Source organism: Bicyclus anynana, chromosome 23 (assembly GCF_947172395.1).
Source record: "Bicyclus anynana chromosome 23, ilBicAnyn1.1, whole genome shotgun sequence".
In the NCBI taxonomy this organism is placed as follows: Eukaryota; Metazoa; Arthropoda; class Insecta; order Lepidoptera; family Nymphalidae; genus Bicyclus; species Bicyclus anynana.
Window position 1 is genome coordinate 8,757,937 of NC_069105.1, and position 16,863 is coordinate 8,774,799.

Below are 16,863 nucleotides of genomic sequence, written 5' to 3' on the forward strand. Positions count from 1 at the left end.
TGGGTTTCTTAATGGCCAATCTATGCTGAGAAACGTGGTGAAATTTTCTACTTAATACACACCCGCTGTCTCGCGTTTTTTTATTTAATAAATAAGTAAAACAAAATACTGTTGCCTCTATCTAATAGTCGACTGCGCAAAAAGGGGATGATTCAATGTAAACTATTATCATAGACGTAAAGTTTGAGGCATTGTAGGGGGAAAATTCTCTTACCACTGGAAAATCACGTTATTTGTGAGTGTACTAGCCTATACTTCATACCCGTATTTTCGGGGACACAGAAATTAACACGGGTGAAACCGCGAGGCGTCGGCTAGTATCTTATACACGTAGGTCGTAGGTATACTGAATACGACTCGTGCGCGGGTTTTCTTTTAATGGTAAGTTTGTGCTGATTAAAAACTGCACTGTCTGTATGTTTTGTAAATATAAAATAATCGACTGCTTTAAACGGGCTGTCTCTTATATTTGATGATAATGAAAGTCTTATATTACTTAACCCTAACTAAATAAATTAAAATGAATTGAAGAAAATACCAGCTTTATACTTTAAACAAACAACTACAAAATACAATGAATATGATGAAAGGACTTCAAGAGAACAAAACCGCAGAGCTCCTTTGCCCTTTTATACTAAATGAAAGTTGTATGAAACAATACTTTAAATTAAATCTTTCGTAATTACACGTACCAGCAACCCTAATAATGTCTTTGAGTACGAACAAGCGTATCAGCCTGTCAATGCCAATTTATTTCAAACCTTATTTATAAGGAAATTAGATTTATAATCCAATAAAAACTTCTGAACGCTATCGCTAAGAGCTAAGATTGTATCGTTAAGTACATTTAGGGTAAAATGCTACAATACGCCCCACTTTTAAGTAAAGCGCAATAAAATAACCTATTAATAAATTGTAATCGTGTATTTTGTAAGATATGTAACAAACAGTTTTTAAACTACAAAATGGCACTTTAGTTTGGTAAAGAATCCTTATACACTAGCTAAAAATACTATTTTTTTTAAACCTTAGATAGGGCGTTTTGTAGTGCTATGAGTTGATAATATGCCTCACGTCTAGTACAAAATGCCCCACTGTAATTATATGCAAAAAATAAACAATTTTTTAAACTATACCTAATCCAAATAACTGAAAATTAACAATTATAGTCTTAAGTTACATTGAGATCAAATTCTTAATCACTATAATAATTTTATATACTATATTTAAGTAGCATAGTATCTACTTATTTATTTGGGTTCTTAAACTTGTTCATATCACAGCCTCCTGTTTCGCTTTTCTACCACAAACTTTGCATAAAGGATTCATGGTACATTGTTCAAAATTCATGCATCCAAGATGTACATGATAAATATCTCATCTAATCCTCTTTAGAAGTCGTACAATAATCTGTGCACTCAACGCACCTATTCTGTTCATCATCAAAAATATCTATATTAGAAGAACTCCTACAATTTTGTTCATTATTATCGCTTTCTGATGATGATGAGTATAGTCATATTCTTTATTTTGTGCATAGTCATATTCTGCATCCTTGATATTTTTTTCTGTCGCTTTTTTTTCTGGATATTTTCTTGAGACGCCAACACAAGCCTTTTGTTTTTTCTTTAACATCATTGCTGGTAACTCAGGTATGGGGTGAATTTTAGTCGACAATTTCGTTGGAGTTTGTCCTGCAGATCCTGATGTCGATGATATATCAGGACATTTTTTTCAAATACAGTATTTGATGTGCATATATCTTCTCTGGTATAGCGGTCGGTTCATACGGGTAGATTCCACAGGACTTTAAAGCAGCGATATCGTTGGACATACGAGCAGCCTTTCCCCAAGCTTTGCCTATTAGTTTCCTATCCTTGCGATTAGGTGCAAAGCCAACTTTTTAAAGTTTTTTGATATGAACTACCAGTTTTTTCTCGTGCTGTTCTGAAGAAACAAACGGTCTCTCCAATGGAACTTTCAGCTCTCCTGTTAACAGATGTCTTTTAAGTGTTCTTGATGATTTTGTACACTCTAGAGGCTTCATTGACTATCATCTCCTCGCTGCGTACTTTATACATACTATTTCTTTGAAAATTCCGCGGCATCTGTAAAAATATTTAATATTATAAATATTTTTGTGATGGGCTATATTAATCGAGGCATTTTGTAAATTTATGATTACAAAACGCCTCAGTCACATGATAGACGCCATGAAGGTTATTCACTCCAAGTAATACGTCAAACGAAAGGTAATTTACACTAAAAAACATATTTGCAAGCAAAATCTGAGTAAAATAAATGATATCACAATTTAAATGAATTTGTATAGTACTCACCGCAATATGTTCCGAAGCACTTTACAAATGATTTAGATTTTTTTCCTAATTACTCGCAAATATCACGTCTAACCAGCAGCCATGTTTTCGGGCGACTGGCGCGCCACCGTTCGTGTCACTGCTTGTCTGATATCTGTATTTGTGCGTGTGTAGGCGCAGTGGGGCTTATTGTCAACTGGGGCGTATTGTAGCGTTTTACCCTACTTCGAGGCCGGAAATAAAGCAATTCATGAACGAGACATATCAAAAAGAAGAGAGTTCTTATAAAATGGTTTTAAAAGACTATCATAATATAATATAGTCTTTTTTTTAAGAATATTTGTCACATTTTAGTCCTGATTTAGTTTAAAACAAGACTAAAATGTGACAAATATATTTAAAAAAAAAAAGACTATTTTCCACTATATTATATCCTCATAGTAGGTGTTTTTCTTCGTATGTACGAGGAAGCAATACAACATAACGCGTTGTTAAATAGTAATAGTAGTGGAAGCTCCCGCGTATTCAACCGCGTAGTTCCCTTTCTACTCGACAATACTGTAGCTTTACATTGGTGTAAGAATTTTGAAAATAGGTTTAGTGGTTTAGGCCTTAAACGCGTTTATCTTTGTAAAATACCTGTCTGACTATAAAAATATTTAAGTAGGTATTATTACAGAGGAGGCATACTGTTAGAAAGGCTCCCCCTTTGGTAATGAGGTAGGGAAATTTTGCATGAAAATCTATACTAAGGGTTTTCCACGAAGGAAGACTAGGCGAACATCGACAACCCTGCTGGGAACTCACTCATTGAATGATCAGTACGCGTGAGCTCGCTATTGATCTAACAAATACGTCTAGATCTATTCGACCTTGTTCCAGTGCAATAAGGTTTAAATTCGGCCTAAATCTTGTATGCCTACAGACCTACCTACCTTGGTTTCGACCTTTAAGATATACAAAACTTATAAAATATAGTTATTTTGTGTTTAAAGTATTGAGTATTTAGAAAAAAATATTTTTGATCAATATTAACAAGAACAGGCAAGACCGTAGAAATGCAATATCTCGTTTTTTAATAAGTAATCGTAATGATATACGTATTAAAAAAATGTACAGTTTTCTCACTTTAGTAGAATAATAACGTAGAAAAACATACATATAGTCGAACGTAGAACCTCTTCCTTTTTGGAAGTCGGTTAAAAATTTGTATGAGATTTCAATGATTCAAGCAGAAATAACATTTTTATCCATATTACAGAATTAGAAAACTGACACCGCGGCAACCCTAAAACATTCTCATTGAGAAGTCAGCACACTAACGCACAACCAACTCAACTGTGAACAATCAACTCTAATTCATAGCATTAAGGTACGAAATCGAATATCAACAACTTGTACAAATATATATTCTGTGTAAAATAAACGATCCTACGTCTGGCTACGATTACGAGTCATCTTAGTTACGACTCAGAAAATACATAGCCAAGTCATATTCATAACAAATGAGTAAGGGGCGTAGGTCCTAATGAAAAAAAAAACATTTATTGAAGTTTTTTATGGCGTCATTTTGATTTTTAGAATTTAAACTATCGTGAGTGTTATTCATATTAATTGATTGTTTCATAGTCATTTTGATTTTAAGTTATTTAATTTTAAAGTACACAAACTCGACTTTTAATCGCTCCTTATAGTACTAGCGGTGCCCGCGACTTTGTTCGCAAGAAAATCCGTGTACCTAACCATTCCTCATCCCTTTTTAACCCTATAGCATATGTGTGTAAATGTAACTTGGAAAATGGTTTATTTATATTTATTTACTATAACAACTTGAGATAAAATTTTGGTTAACTTATATTTATAAAAATTAAGGACTTTTTATACAAACTCTCAAGTTTTATGTTTATTTTTGAGATAAAAAGCAACTTGCGTGTGTTCTGCTCAAAGAGTCTTTAATTATACCAAATTTAAATCTATATCAGTCGTGAAAAGGTAACAAACAGATATACAGACAGAACAACTTTAGCATTTATAATGTTAACTAGCTGACGCCGCGCGGTTTCACCGGCGTGGTTCCTGTTCCCGTAGGAATTTGGGGATAATATATAGCCTATAGCCTACGTCGATAAATGGGCTATCTAACACTAAAAGAATCTTTCAAATCGGACCAGTAGTTCCTGAGATTAGCGCGTTCAATCAAACAAACAAACAAACTCTTCAGCTTTATAATATTAGTATAGATACGGAAAATAGTTGAATTAAACATGTCAGAGAATTGTTGCTAATAAGTATATAGTGTAGAAACGACAATACAAACTAAGATTAATTTTATACAATAACCATAATATGACTAATAATACATTAATAATAATATGCATTTTATATAAGTTGTTGTCTACAAAGTGCAGTAACACGTTTTCCTGTTTTTCGGATCAGCAATAAATGTTTAACACAATTTTCAGAAAATAAATGCCACAAAGTCATAATATTACAACTGAAATGATTATATACTTATTCGGAGTTAATTGTTTATTGAATTTAAGTGCTTGTTGATGATGCAATTAATGCAACTAACGATGCAAATCAGTGGAAATTTTGGGAAAGAGCACTGCTGTGAACATAGGATTATTTTAAAATATTGCTTCTGATTATATTATTTGAGTTTAAAACCTTAACCATAGGTTTATGAAAATATTAACCTCTATATTTAAACTGTTAAACGGAGTTAAACTGTTTCTCCTAATACGTATCTGAACTACGCTATACTATGTATAGGAACGCAAAATCCTAGTACCTTTTGAGTTATTGCAAAAAATTAAATCCCTGCGGATGTCGCTATTTCGAGATCTAGACCAGACATTTTCCTTTTGTTCAAACAAACAAAGCGAATAGTACTTGTAGAGCTTACTGTGCCGTGAGAGACTAACATTCCGAAGGACCACAGTTTAAAAGTGAATAAATATTATGACCTAACAAATGAACTAACTAAAAATGGCTACGTAGTTAGTCTGTACGCCGTAGAAGTAAATGCGAGAGGATTACCAGCAAACTCTCTATTACTTGCTTAAAGACCTTGGCATATCTAGAAGTGCAGCTAATTCTATATTAGAACGAGTATCCAAAGCTGCTCTAATAGGATCTTACCAAATTTGGATAGGTAGGGAGAACAACACGAGCAGAGAAGGGGAGTGTTGATCGATCGTCAAGGAATTCCTTAACCCTACATCCAGTAGTCACAAGTCCTGGACTTTGCTTGGTGTTTTTCTCTCTACCACGCGATGGACCCGGCACCTGCACGGTGAATCCATGGAATGCTAAAATATTCGTCTCGATACGAACAGTACGATGCCGATCTGTGGACGCCCTTCTTTACAAGTAAAAACAACTAAATGTTACACTTAGAAAACTTGGTCTGTGCGTATATGCTTTGCTATGTTATTAACCATTGGTCTTCCATCCAATACACATCAAGCAATTCTGTGATCCGTTAAGTTCCACTATGGAACAGTAGAATCACTTAAAGTAAAACGTTTGGAAGGTTTCCAAGATGTACACGGAATGGGCGATCCAAGGTAGTAAAGATCACATAACAATAAATATAAATAAACTAGCAAACCCCGCTACTTTGAGAGTTTAGAGGACACAATATTTTAAATATTTTAAGTTTTTACATACACTCAGTTTCTTCTATTTTATTATGGTCTGAGAAAATGTGGTGGTCAGACAGTTTGAAAGTGTAAGTTTGTCAGTTTGCTCTTACTTACTATAGATATTTACGGTAGGCAATTATAGAGTTTATATTATATTCTTTGTGGTTTAAAATAGTGGTAATAAAGGTGTGACGTTCAATTGTCATGAGTATAATATAGTGTACTTTTTAAGGTTTTTTTTCGCGATATTGTAAAGAAAATGTGGTTAATACTCGAATGACTGAGAGACTGGACTTTTAAACCTGCTACCTCCCAAGCCATCATGGTCTAATTCCAAAAAGACATTCTTCTATGGTAGGAGCATACAAACTTCCAGCTTTCATAAAATCCCGAAGCTACCCTAGCTGTATTGAGAGCATGTGCAGACACATGTGTAACTAATTTAGATAAATTAATGTTTAATACAATAATGAAGAAAGGCTCTACAGGCCCTATATTTAGGGTCACTAGGCATCCGGATAAAGCCGGACATAGTTAGGCTTTGCAACTACGTATCCGGCCAAAATAAACGGCATCCGGCTTTTATTAGGTATTTTACATTTAGCAAACACAAAAATGTTGATAAGTAAATATTTATTTAGAATTTGATTTCGAGTGAAGACTTTATTTGACTGATTATACGTAGACTAGCGGACGCCCGCGACTTCGTCCGCGTAAATTTCGATGTCAACTTTACTACTACCCCTACCCTATCCTACCACTACCCCAAGCCTACCCTACCCCAAACCTACCCCTACCTTACCTACACCCTACACCCATCCTACCCCTACCCTCCCCGTACCCTATCCCTTTCCTACCCCTATCCCACCCGTACCCCTATCTCACCCCTATCCTACCCTTACCCTACCACTTCCCTATCCTACCCGTACCTCTACCCTACCACTACCCTACCCCTACCTCTACCCCTACCCTACCACTACCCTAAACCCGGCCCTAAACCTACCCTACCCCTACGCTTCCCTACCCGTACCCTACCCTACCCTGTAACTTCTCTATCTTACTCCTACCCCTAGCAAAATCGGTCCAGTCCTTCGAGAGTGGTGGTATGACCAAGAGAAATAGAGACTTCTATGCTAATAATATAAAGAGGTAAAGTTCGTGTGGTTGTAGGAGGTAATCTCTGGATCTACTGGACCGATTTGAAAAATTGTTTTACCAATAGAAAGCTACGTTATTTGCGAGTGTCATAGGCTATGTTTGATCCCCATATTCACACGCGAACGGAAACTACGTAAATGAAAGCGCCGGGCGTCATATAGCGAAATTTCTGCGTCTTTTAGAAATTTTGTATTATCTCCGAAACTATTTAAGTAATTAACATACTGTAAAGGGCAAATCTTATCTCCATAATATCCTTGTGATTATTAAATAATTTATTTTAATAAGGATTACAGTTTAGTTGTATAAATAATGACGTAAACCTAAGTATATAAAATTAATAATTTTTAAAACACAAAAGGTACTATATCTGCTAATATATAGAAGATAGATATATGGTGTCGCGGACTTTTTTGTAGAACTTTTAAAGATACATAAAGTCTCCATACATTAATTTCAATTTTACACAATAGTTAAGGCAGCGCATGCGAATAAGTCTTTTTAAGAGGATTTTCAGTCCGACCTGTATGACAAAAACTGTGATATAATATATATGATACCAATATAAAATATAGCCTATAGCACTCCCCGATAATGAAGCATTCTACTGGTGAAAGAATTTTTAAAATCGGACCAGTAGTTCCGAAGATTACCCCATTTAAAAAATGTGACAAACTTACAAACTTTACCTCTTTATAATATTAGTATAGATTTATTTGGCATTCGGTTTTATCTACATTTCATTAAAATTTAACAAGATTTATGTCAATAATTACGTACAACTTTTTGTCGTATTAATACTGATACACTAAATCCTTACAACTATAGGGTGTCCGGTCCGGTCTTTTATCTCAAATGTCCGGCCAACCTAGCTAATCTGTCCGGCAATTAGGTTTTGCCACCTGGCAACTCTACCTGTATTGAGTATATACAGATGCACATAAATGTATCTACATAAGCGTTAACTTTTATCATTTTCTGTTGTGATCTACATACATATAATACATACATTGAGGGCACTCATGTTTAACGATAAAGTTATCACCTGAACTATTATTCGTGCTGATAACAAAGATAACAATTACTATGTACATAAGTTGGTAAGTGTCAATATACCTACACACACTCGTATGTTATTGCATTTTAAGCATAGGAAAAAAAAATACATTTAATGAACAAACCATATTTTAGCAACATACAGTAGAAACTAGATTATTTGGGCTGATAGCTGTTGTCATAAGATAGGTACTGGGTAGATACTAATTTTACATAGAGGTAAAGTTTGTAGTGTTGTGGGGGTAATCTTTGGATTCTGAAAATTATTTTTTTACCACGTTATTTTCGAGTGTATTTTATCCCCGTATCATCAGGAGAACGGGAACTATGCGGGTGAAACCGCGGGGGGTAGGCTAGTTTTTATAAACGCAATGACTATTTAACTCATAGTAACTATGTAATTATATACTCCTAGGCTAACCACTGGACGAACATCCCCTCTCCAATAAGGAGGAGGCCTGGCTCTGTAGTAGGTCGTTAAAATAAGATGATGATGATGATGATGATGATGATGATGATGATGATGATGATGATGATGATGATGATGATGATGATGATGATGATGATAATGATGATGAAATAATATGTGAAATAAAATCAACATCAGGTTATTCAACTTACACTCTCAAAACGAGACCATTAGATTCCGTCGCTTTACCGTTTTCATATGTTATGTGTTTGCGATGGTCGCAAACTACTCGTACATCCTACTAATATTATAAACGTGTAAGTTTGTATGGATGTTTGTTTGTTTGGATGTTTCATGTTTGTTACTCTTTAACGCCGCTACTACTGAAGCAATTTGGCTGAAATATGGAATGGAAATAGATTTTACTCTGGGTTAACACATAGGCGACTTTTCATCCTAGAAAAATCCACGGTTCCCGCGAGATTGTGATAACTGAATTCCACGCGGACGAAGTCGCGGGCGTCCGCTAGTACAAAATAAATTGTGTCCAAGTTTACTAGCTGTTTAAAATTGCATTGCACGGTAGGCGTATCGCAGAGCAGCTTACCAACGGAAAGGAAACACGAAATCTTGAGCAACACTCATCTGAACGAGGTCGAGCTCCGGTTTCACCTTTGCCTCGATACAACGGCGTTAGAAATTAAAGCCTAACCGAATGCTGAGTTACCATGTGTCCTTTAAATAATAGAAGTAGGCGTTATATCGCATTTTAACACTGTAGATACAACATTTCCTAATGATGCTCTGGTTTTGGGGTGAAAAGTATGTAGAGTTGGGAGACGTTGCCGCTTGGATTTGTAAGTTTTTCGCGGAGAATAGTAAAAATAAATTATTATCAATTTTCATTTTCATTCTGCCTACGACAATAAAACTCTTGCTTTTTTTTACCAATTCTTGTATTTCACTTATGGTTGTATGATGGTAAATTAATAAGTATAATTAGTAGTAGTAGTAGTATTAGTAATAGTAATTTATGTAGAACTTTTAATCGACATCTAAAAAAAAATAATTTGGTTTTATCTGCCTACAATAGCAGCACACCGACATTTTTGCTGTGTTTTTTACTTTTTGTCAAGGTAGATATCTAAAATAGGTAATTTTTTTGGTTACTGGTTTTTTGATTCATTACATTACGTGTATATGTTTGCTGATTTGTTAGTTTCAAAATCATTAGCAATAACAAAAACTTTCGCTTATATTTGAAGCCTTTTTTTGCCCTGCCATCAATAAATGAATTTATCATTATTTCCGCAAAATCTTTCAGGGCAAGGCAAGGACAATTATACAATTACACTACACACTAGAATTAAAATCATATACAGACACTTTCATTTTATCTATACTAATATTATAAAGCTGAAGTGTTTGTTTGATTGAACGCGCTAATCTCAGGAACTACTGGTCCGATTTGAAAAATTCTTTCAGTGTTAGATAGCCCATTTATCGAGGAAGTCTATAGGCTATATATTATCCCTGTAATCCTACGGGAACGGAAATTAGCTGACGCCGCGCGGGTGAAACCGCGCGGCGTCAGCTAATTTATATATATGTATTGACCAGTTCTACTCAATTTTTCATCGACGACCACTGGACGAACGCTAAAAAATGGATACACGAAGTGAAGTCCAGTCCCCAGAGTTTTAAATTTCAAATCGATCCGCAACACAGCCATGATAAAACATGCATGGCGCGGGTGAAACCGCGCGGCGTCAGCTAATTTATATATATGTATTGACCAGTTCTACTCAATTTTTCATCGACGACCACTGGACGAACGCTAAAAAATGGATACACGAAGTGAAGTCCAGTCCCCAGAGTTTTAAATTTCAAATCGATCCGCAACACAGCCATGATAAAACATGCATGGCGCCGAGAGGGGACGTCATACAAAATGTATGTACAAAACTTGTCCATTTATATTCGCACGCAAACACAAATCAGTCAAAGAGGTAAGCCGTTGGGTATGACTTGTATGGGTTTTGAAAAAGGTCGACATTCACTTCGGAGGTGGTCGATATGTGGGCTCGCTCTTATTCATTTTCAAAGAAACAACATCAATAACTGAAAGAAGTATTACTTTTTACACGCTTTATATTAGCTTCATTTGTAACTGTATGTAAGAAAATCTTGGAATCTTAATTTGACCCACTTCACGGTCTTCGATTAGGATGAAATTTTGCATACGCTCTAAGTTCAGATGACAATACATGACTATCTAAGAAACGTCATTACAAATCCAATATGGCGGTCTCCCCAAGCTTGTAACTATGTATGTAAAAAAATCTTGTAATCTTAATTTGACCCACTTCACGGTCTTCGATTAGGATGAAATTTTGCACACGCTCTGAGTTCTGATGACAATATACATATAACTAGCTAAGAAATGTCATTACAAATCAAATTGTATGCTGCCGCTGGATGCTGTCGACTCGAGACCGTTATGTTTGGTTCAAAGTCCATGCAAGAGGCCTATGTCCAGCAGTGGACGTCCATCGGCTGATAATGATGACGACGGTCGTCGTCGTCATGATGATGATGATGATAGTCTCATTAAACCATATTTAACATAAAATATTCCATAACTAATAACACAAAGTGTACGTATTTACATCACCGCCGCAGGTAAATATTATATGAGAGTAACTCGAGCGCGGTGGAAAAATTTTAGGTATGTGAAGGATAAATATTAAATATCTAATATTAAACTTTGCGTCTTAATATAGATAATATTTATGTGAGAGAATATTATAATTTTTTGTAGAAAATAATCTGAGGTCATTTATTATTATCTATTTGACATTGAACGAAATATTTTTAGATTGTTTAATAATGTTGATATCATTTGTTGCACCAGTAACATTGGCCAAATAATCGTCTCGTCGAAGAAACAACACTAGATGATAAGTGAAAGCTTCAGCTAATAAGTGGGTATCAATTTGCAAACCACATACTGAAGGAGGGCTAAGGGGAAGTATTGCCAGTAACTTGATCAGCATCCATAGCAAGCAAGCATAGAATATCATCATTATCAGCCGACGGACGTCCACTGCTGGACATAGGCCTCTTGCATGGACTTCCAAACACAACGGTTTTGAGCCGCGAGCATCCAGCGGCTCCCTGCAACCCGCTTAATGTCCTCGGTCCATCTAGCGGGGGGTCGACCAACACTGCACTTTCCGGTGCGAGGTCGCCATTCCAACGCCTTGGGACTCCAACGTCCATCGTCTCTACTAACTATATGCCCTGCCCTATTGCCACTTCAGCTTTGCGAGTCGCTGAGCTGTATCAACATAGAGTGTGGACTCTACAAACCAAAACACAGCTATAGTGCTGGTCGACGGAAAACGAGTGAGTGATTTTTTTGCGGCTATTCTCAACAGAACTTGCCTTCCAAACAGGTGGTAACTGGTAGAGTCATAAGTAACTTTCAGAAGTGCTGGTAAACTCTCGCTTTCGCTCTTAAAAACCGAGATAGTAAAAATCTTTTTAACAAAAAAAAATAACATCGTATTTGCTATCTCAAAAGTTTATGATTTAATCGGCTTTTTCAAACAAAAAAAAAATTTTAAAATTGGTTAAGAAATGACGAAGTTATGCGGTAACAAACATAAAAAAACATACGCGTCGAATTGGACCACCTCCTTATTTTTGAAGTCGGTTAAAAATAGCTAAAGCATATAACATTCTAGTAAATACAGTCAGCCTTTCCATAGGATTCGTATAATCATTCAATCAATAAAACAATAGAAAGCCTCACGGGACAATGGTAATTGTAAAGGACGGAGAATTCCTTAGCAATTTATTTCATGGTTACGTAATGGTGGGTTGAGACAAGTTTTTTTTTATAAAACCTAACGAAGACGCGGCGAATCTTGGAAGTTGAGAGTATAATTTTCAATTCTGCTTGTCTGAACTTAACGTTAATGAGGACATGAAGAAATAACCTAAATGTAATATAATGTTTCCTTCCTTTATCCTTTTTCCTTCGCTAACAAGATTTGTTCTTGGAAAACCATTTTCCAAGAACAAATCCATCTATCTACGTTTATATATTGCTTTGTTTTAATTATGCTATTTAAATATTTACTCAATTCGTGATATTTTTTCTTTCATCTATATTTTACAAATATACTACTCATGAAACCTTGTTTTGGAAATAAGATAATTTGTAGTCGTGACATAAACAATTGATGTGTGTTAATAATGAATCGACTTTCAAAGAAAGTAGGATTCATTATTTCTCTCTTATTTCTCTGGCATCATTGATCAACAGTACATTGCTCAACGATATCGTCACTAATGTTTACATATATTAGGTAATAATGTAATGAAACGAAGTTATTAAAACATAAAGCCCTAAAATATGAGAAACAAAAGCCGTTTCCATACCAACTTGCCTCAAGAAAAAGCCCTGAAATTACTCACAAACAAAGGCCAATAAAAAAAACAAAGTTAATACAGAATGTTGGCACAAACACAAAGACATTACGCAGTATCGTACTATGTAATCTACGAACACAGTCACTTTCAAATAAAAGTATCAAAGAACACAAACATGGCGACATCCTCATTCCAACTTCGTAATTCGAAAGCTTGCATCTTCATTCTTCCTCCAATCAGTGGTGTGAGTTTCATAGATAAAAAATGCACTGCATACCCAGAGGACTAATTACGAGCCCGTATTTGATAGGAATTTTCCATTTATTACAATGTATATAGTGCCTACCCCACTACCTCAAATAATACTCGTAATATCCCCGAGTATAAGGGTACTCAAGGACATTCGGAAATCGGAACACTACGTCCTTCGACTGTCTAGAATTTCTTATTAGAAAACTTTCTTTACTCGTGTTTCAGTAGATTTGCCGAGGCAAGGGGCCCATTTTAAACCACTTCTGTTTTATTTTTACTGACTAAAGCTTCGTCTCGCAGTATCTGTATACACATTCACATTCACTTTGAAATAAAAATATCAAAGTAAAAGCATGACGACATCCTCATTCTACCCTCGTAATTTGAATCCTCGCCTCTTTGACCTTCCTCCAATAATCCCAGGTACAAGGAAGCTCAAGGGCATTCGGAAATCGGAACACTTCGTCCTTCGGCTGTCTAGAATTTCTTATTACATAACTTTACTTGTGTTTCAGTAGATTTTGTCGAGGCGAGGGCCCATTTTAACCTTGAAGTATATTTTCTTTAATTCTTTACAAGTTAGCCCTTGATTGCAATCACACCTGATGGTAAAGTATGATGCAATCTAGCGGGTTAACTTGTTAGGCGTAGGATGAAATCCACACCAATTTCGGTTTCTACGACATCTCAGCGGAACGCTTGGCGGTACGTCTTTGCCGGTAAGATGGTAACTAGCCAAGGTCGAAGCCTCCCACCAGCTGGACCTGGGCCAATTAAGAAAACCTCAATTCCAGTCAGGGATCGGACCTAGAACCTCCGTTAGTTAAATCCACCGCGTGTCCCACTGCGCCACGAAGGCCGTCATTATTTACTGGCTCAAGCTTCGTCTATAATGATAATAGCATTTTGTTTTTTTTACATACATCGTCTATAAGGAAGCACCCCCGGAAGAGTGCGTTCTAAGAACATGCCGCAAGATTCCGTGTCTTAAGCCTCCGTGAGTTAGTAATTTCACAGGCAATTATAGCCTTGCCGAACACAACGGAAATGCTTGCTTGGAAATACCATATCCATCCAAAAGATATATTCTACATTTTAAATTAATTTGTTTCAAGTAAAGCCTTACTTTTACTTGAAACTTACTTTTTATTGAAATTCCCAAATTATATACTTTCGTTTTAGTTAAGGAGATCCATTATAGATTTTTTAAATGTTACGAGTAACAAGAAATGAAAAAGAAATATATGTATATTTACTAACCGTAATAATTGTTTTGTTAAAGAAAACTAAACAACAGCAACTTGTTTTATATTTCAATTTTCTCCAAAAAAGAATCAATCAACATTGAGAATTAGAAGCAAACAACTCTAATACCAAGTATTTGGCAGCCCTAAACAACCTTACGCAGAGCCTTCATTGAGCGGCTCCCGGGCGTCTATTTTTAGGGGCCGGGGTGGCCCGGGACAGGGGTGCCGTGACGTCACGCCCCTTCCATTCAACCCCTGCCTCCCCCCCAGGGGAGAGAGACGAAACATGTGCTCGCGTTTCCAACTTGTCGCTACAGAGAAATTGCTTTCTGATTGGCCTGTGGGTGTCTAATTCGCGAGCATTGGATATGGAACTTGGAAGCCTTGTAAACGGCAATATTATTTTCTTATTCAAGATATGTTTTCTACAGTATTTTAGGCGACAGACGTCTAATTTATTTAGCTTAAACAGACTATGTTAAATGGTGGTAATGTTAACCGAAAATTGAATGAAGTATGTTAAGGACTTTTTGCTAGGGTGTCAATGTATTTAGGAGTACCTGATCGAATCAAAAATAATTTTAGATAATGTATATTAAATGGTACTACAACATTGATGAGTTCCTTAAAGATAAAAGCGCTTGGAGGCCATTGGATCAGCTTCCACCTTCTCACAAAAAATAAATCTATAAGAAATTGTAATGTTATCATCAATTGTAAATTATAATACTGTATGATTTTTTTAAAAGAGCAACTGTTGAGTTACTTGCCGGTATCTTCTCAGCAGAACCTGCCTTCCGAACCGGTGGTAGAATCTTTACAAATAGTCAACTGACGTGTCAAAAGTGCTAGTAAACTGAGCCTACTTGAAGTAAATGATTTTTCATTTGATTTAATTTGATTTGGTATAAGTATTCTATTTGCTATATAAATCAAATAATGTATGTTGGTTTGCAATTTGTGTGGAGCTTCCTTTTGCTTAATTTTCAGGGAATTTTGTGACAAAAAATTAAAACTTGAATGGAAATGTCCTTAGCATAATTATAAATTATCAAGTTCTTTTATCGAGAATCGAATTTCCCATTAAAATGAGAATACTACATCGCAAGTTATCAAAAAAATTGGATTCATTATTCATAATTTTCGGCCAAATTAATTAATTATTACGTGATACCGCTATTAATCAATTAACTTAATTAAAATGTGAAATGTACTTGCCGGCATGTACATGGTAATGATTTATTTTGCACGCAGTTTTTTAATCAATATCAGGTCCACTAATGGAAAGCTATTGATAGTGAAGTGTTAGATTAAAAGCACCCACATAGCTAGGATTTAGATAGACCTATTTAACATTTATAAAAACTAAATGTCTCAAATTTGTGATAGATCTTAAATGTATAAATTTAATACTAATATTAATAAGAGAAAAGATTTGGCTGTTTGTTTGTTTGCATTGAATAGCTTCTGAAACCACTTGTGAAGCTACACTATCCCTGAGTGATATATGCTATATTTTATATCCGTATTCTTACGGGAACGGGAACAACGCGGGTGAAACCCATATTCGGCTCACTGCAGCAGACTTCACACACGCAGAGAATTAAGAAAATTCTCTCGTATGCAGGTTTCCTCACGATGTTTTTCTTCAACGTTTGAGATACGTGATATTTAATTTCTTAAAATGCACACAACTGAAAAGTTGGAGGTGTCCCGGACCGGATTTGAACCCACACCCTCCGAATTCGAAGGCAGAGGTCATATCCACTAGGCTATCTATCTAAACTACTGAGAAGAGTCGGCAATTGCTCTTTTTTCACGGCGTTCTCATATCAGGAACACATGTCGATCCCCATTCCCACACTCGACACAACCGATCAGTGTTCAAAGCACACATTTCAACTACAAAAAAGAAACTTGTAGTATCTTATTAAACGCACTCCCGTTCCCATGTTAATACAATTCCTCATAGGCCCAGTGAATAACTAGGGATCACGGTTCGAATCCCGGTACAAGTCAGTTCACGTAACTGAACTAAACGATTCGGAGGGCGTAGGTTCGAGTCTAGCCCGGGGCATGCACCTTAAATTTTTCAGTTATGTGTTTTTTAAGATATAATATCACGAGTCTCAAACGGTCAAGGAAAAACATCGTGAGGAAACCTGCGCACCTGAGATTTTTTTTATTTCTCCAAGTGTGTGAAGTCTGCCAATTGGCTAGCGTGGTTAACTAGCCTAACCCCTCATTCTGAGAGGAGACTCGTGCTCAACAGTGAGCCGAATAAGGGTTGTTAATGATGATGAATTATCAGTTGAAAGTGCACCAGTGTTTAC

The 16,863-nt window shown here is 35.9% G+C and overlaps 1 long non-coding RNA gene across 1 annotated transcript; it reads right to left on the bottom strand.

Moving 5' to 3' along the window:
* Positions 1-909: 909 nt before the first annotated feature.
* On the bottom strand, positions 910-10,127 carry LOC128199382 (uncharacterized). Its single transcript, XR_008252021.1, has 2 exons — positions 2,340-10,127; positions 910-2,108 (listed from the first exon to the last, which is right to left on the bottom strand). It is a non-coding gene; the product is annotated as an uncharacterized LOC128199382 (long non-coding RNA).
* Between the last annotated feature and the right edge of the window lie 6,736 nt (positions 10,128-16,863).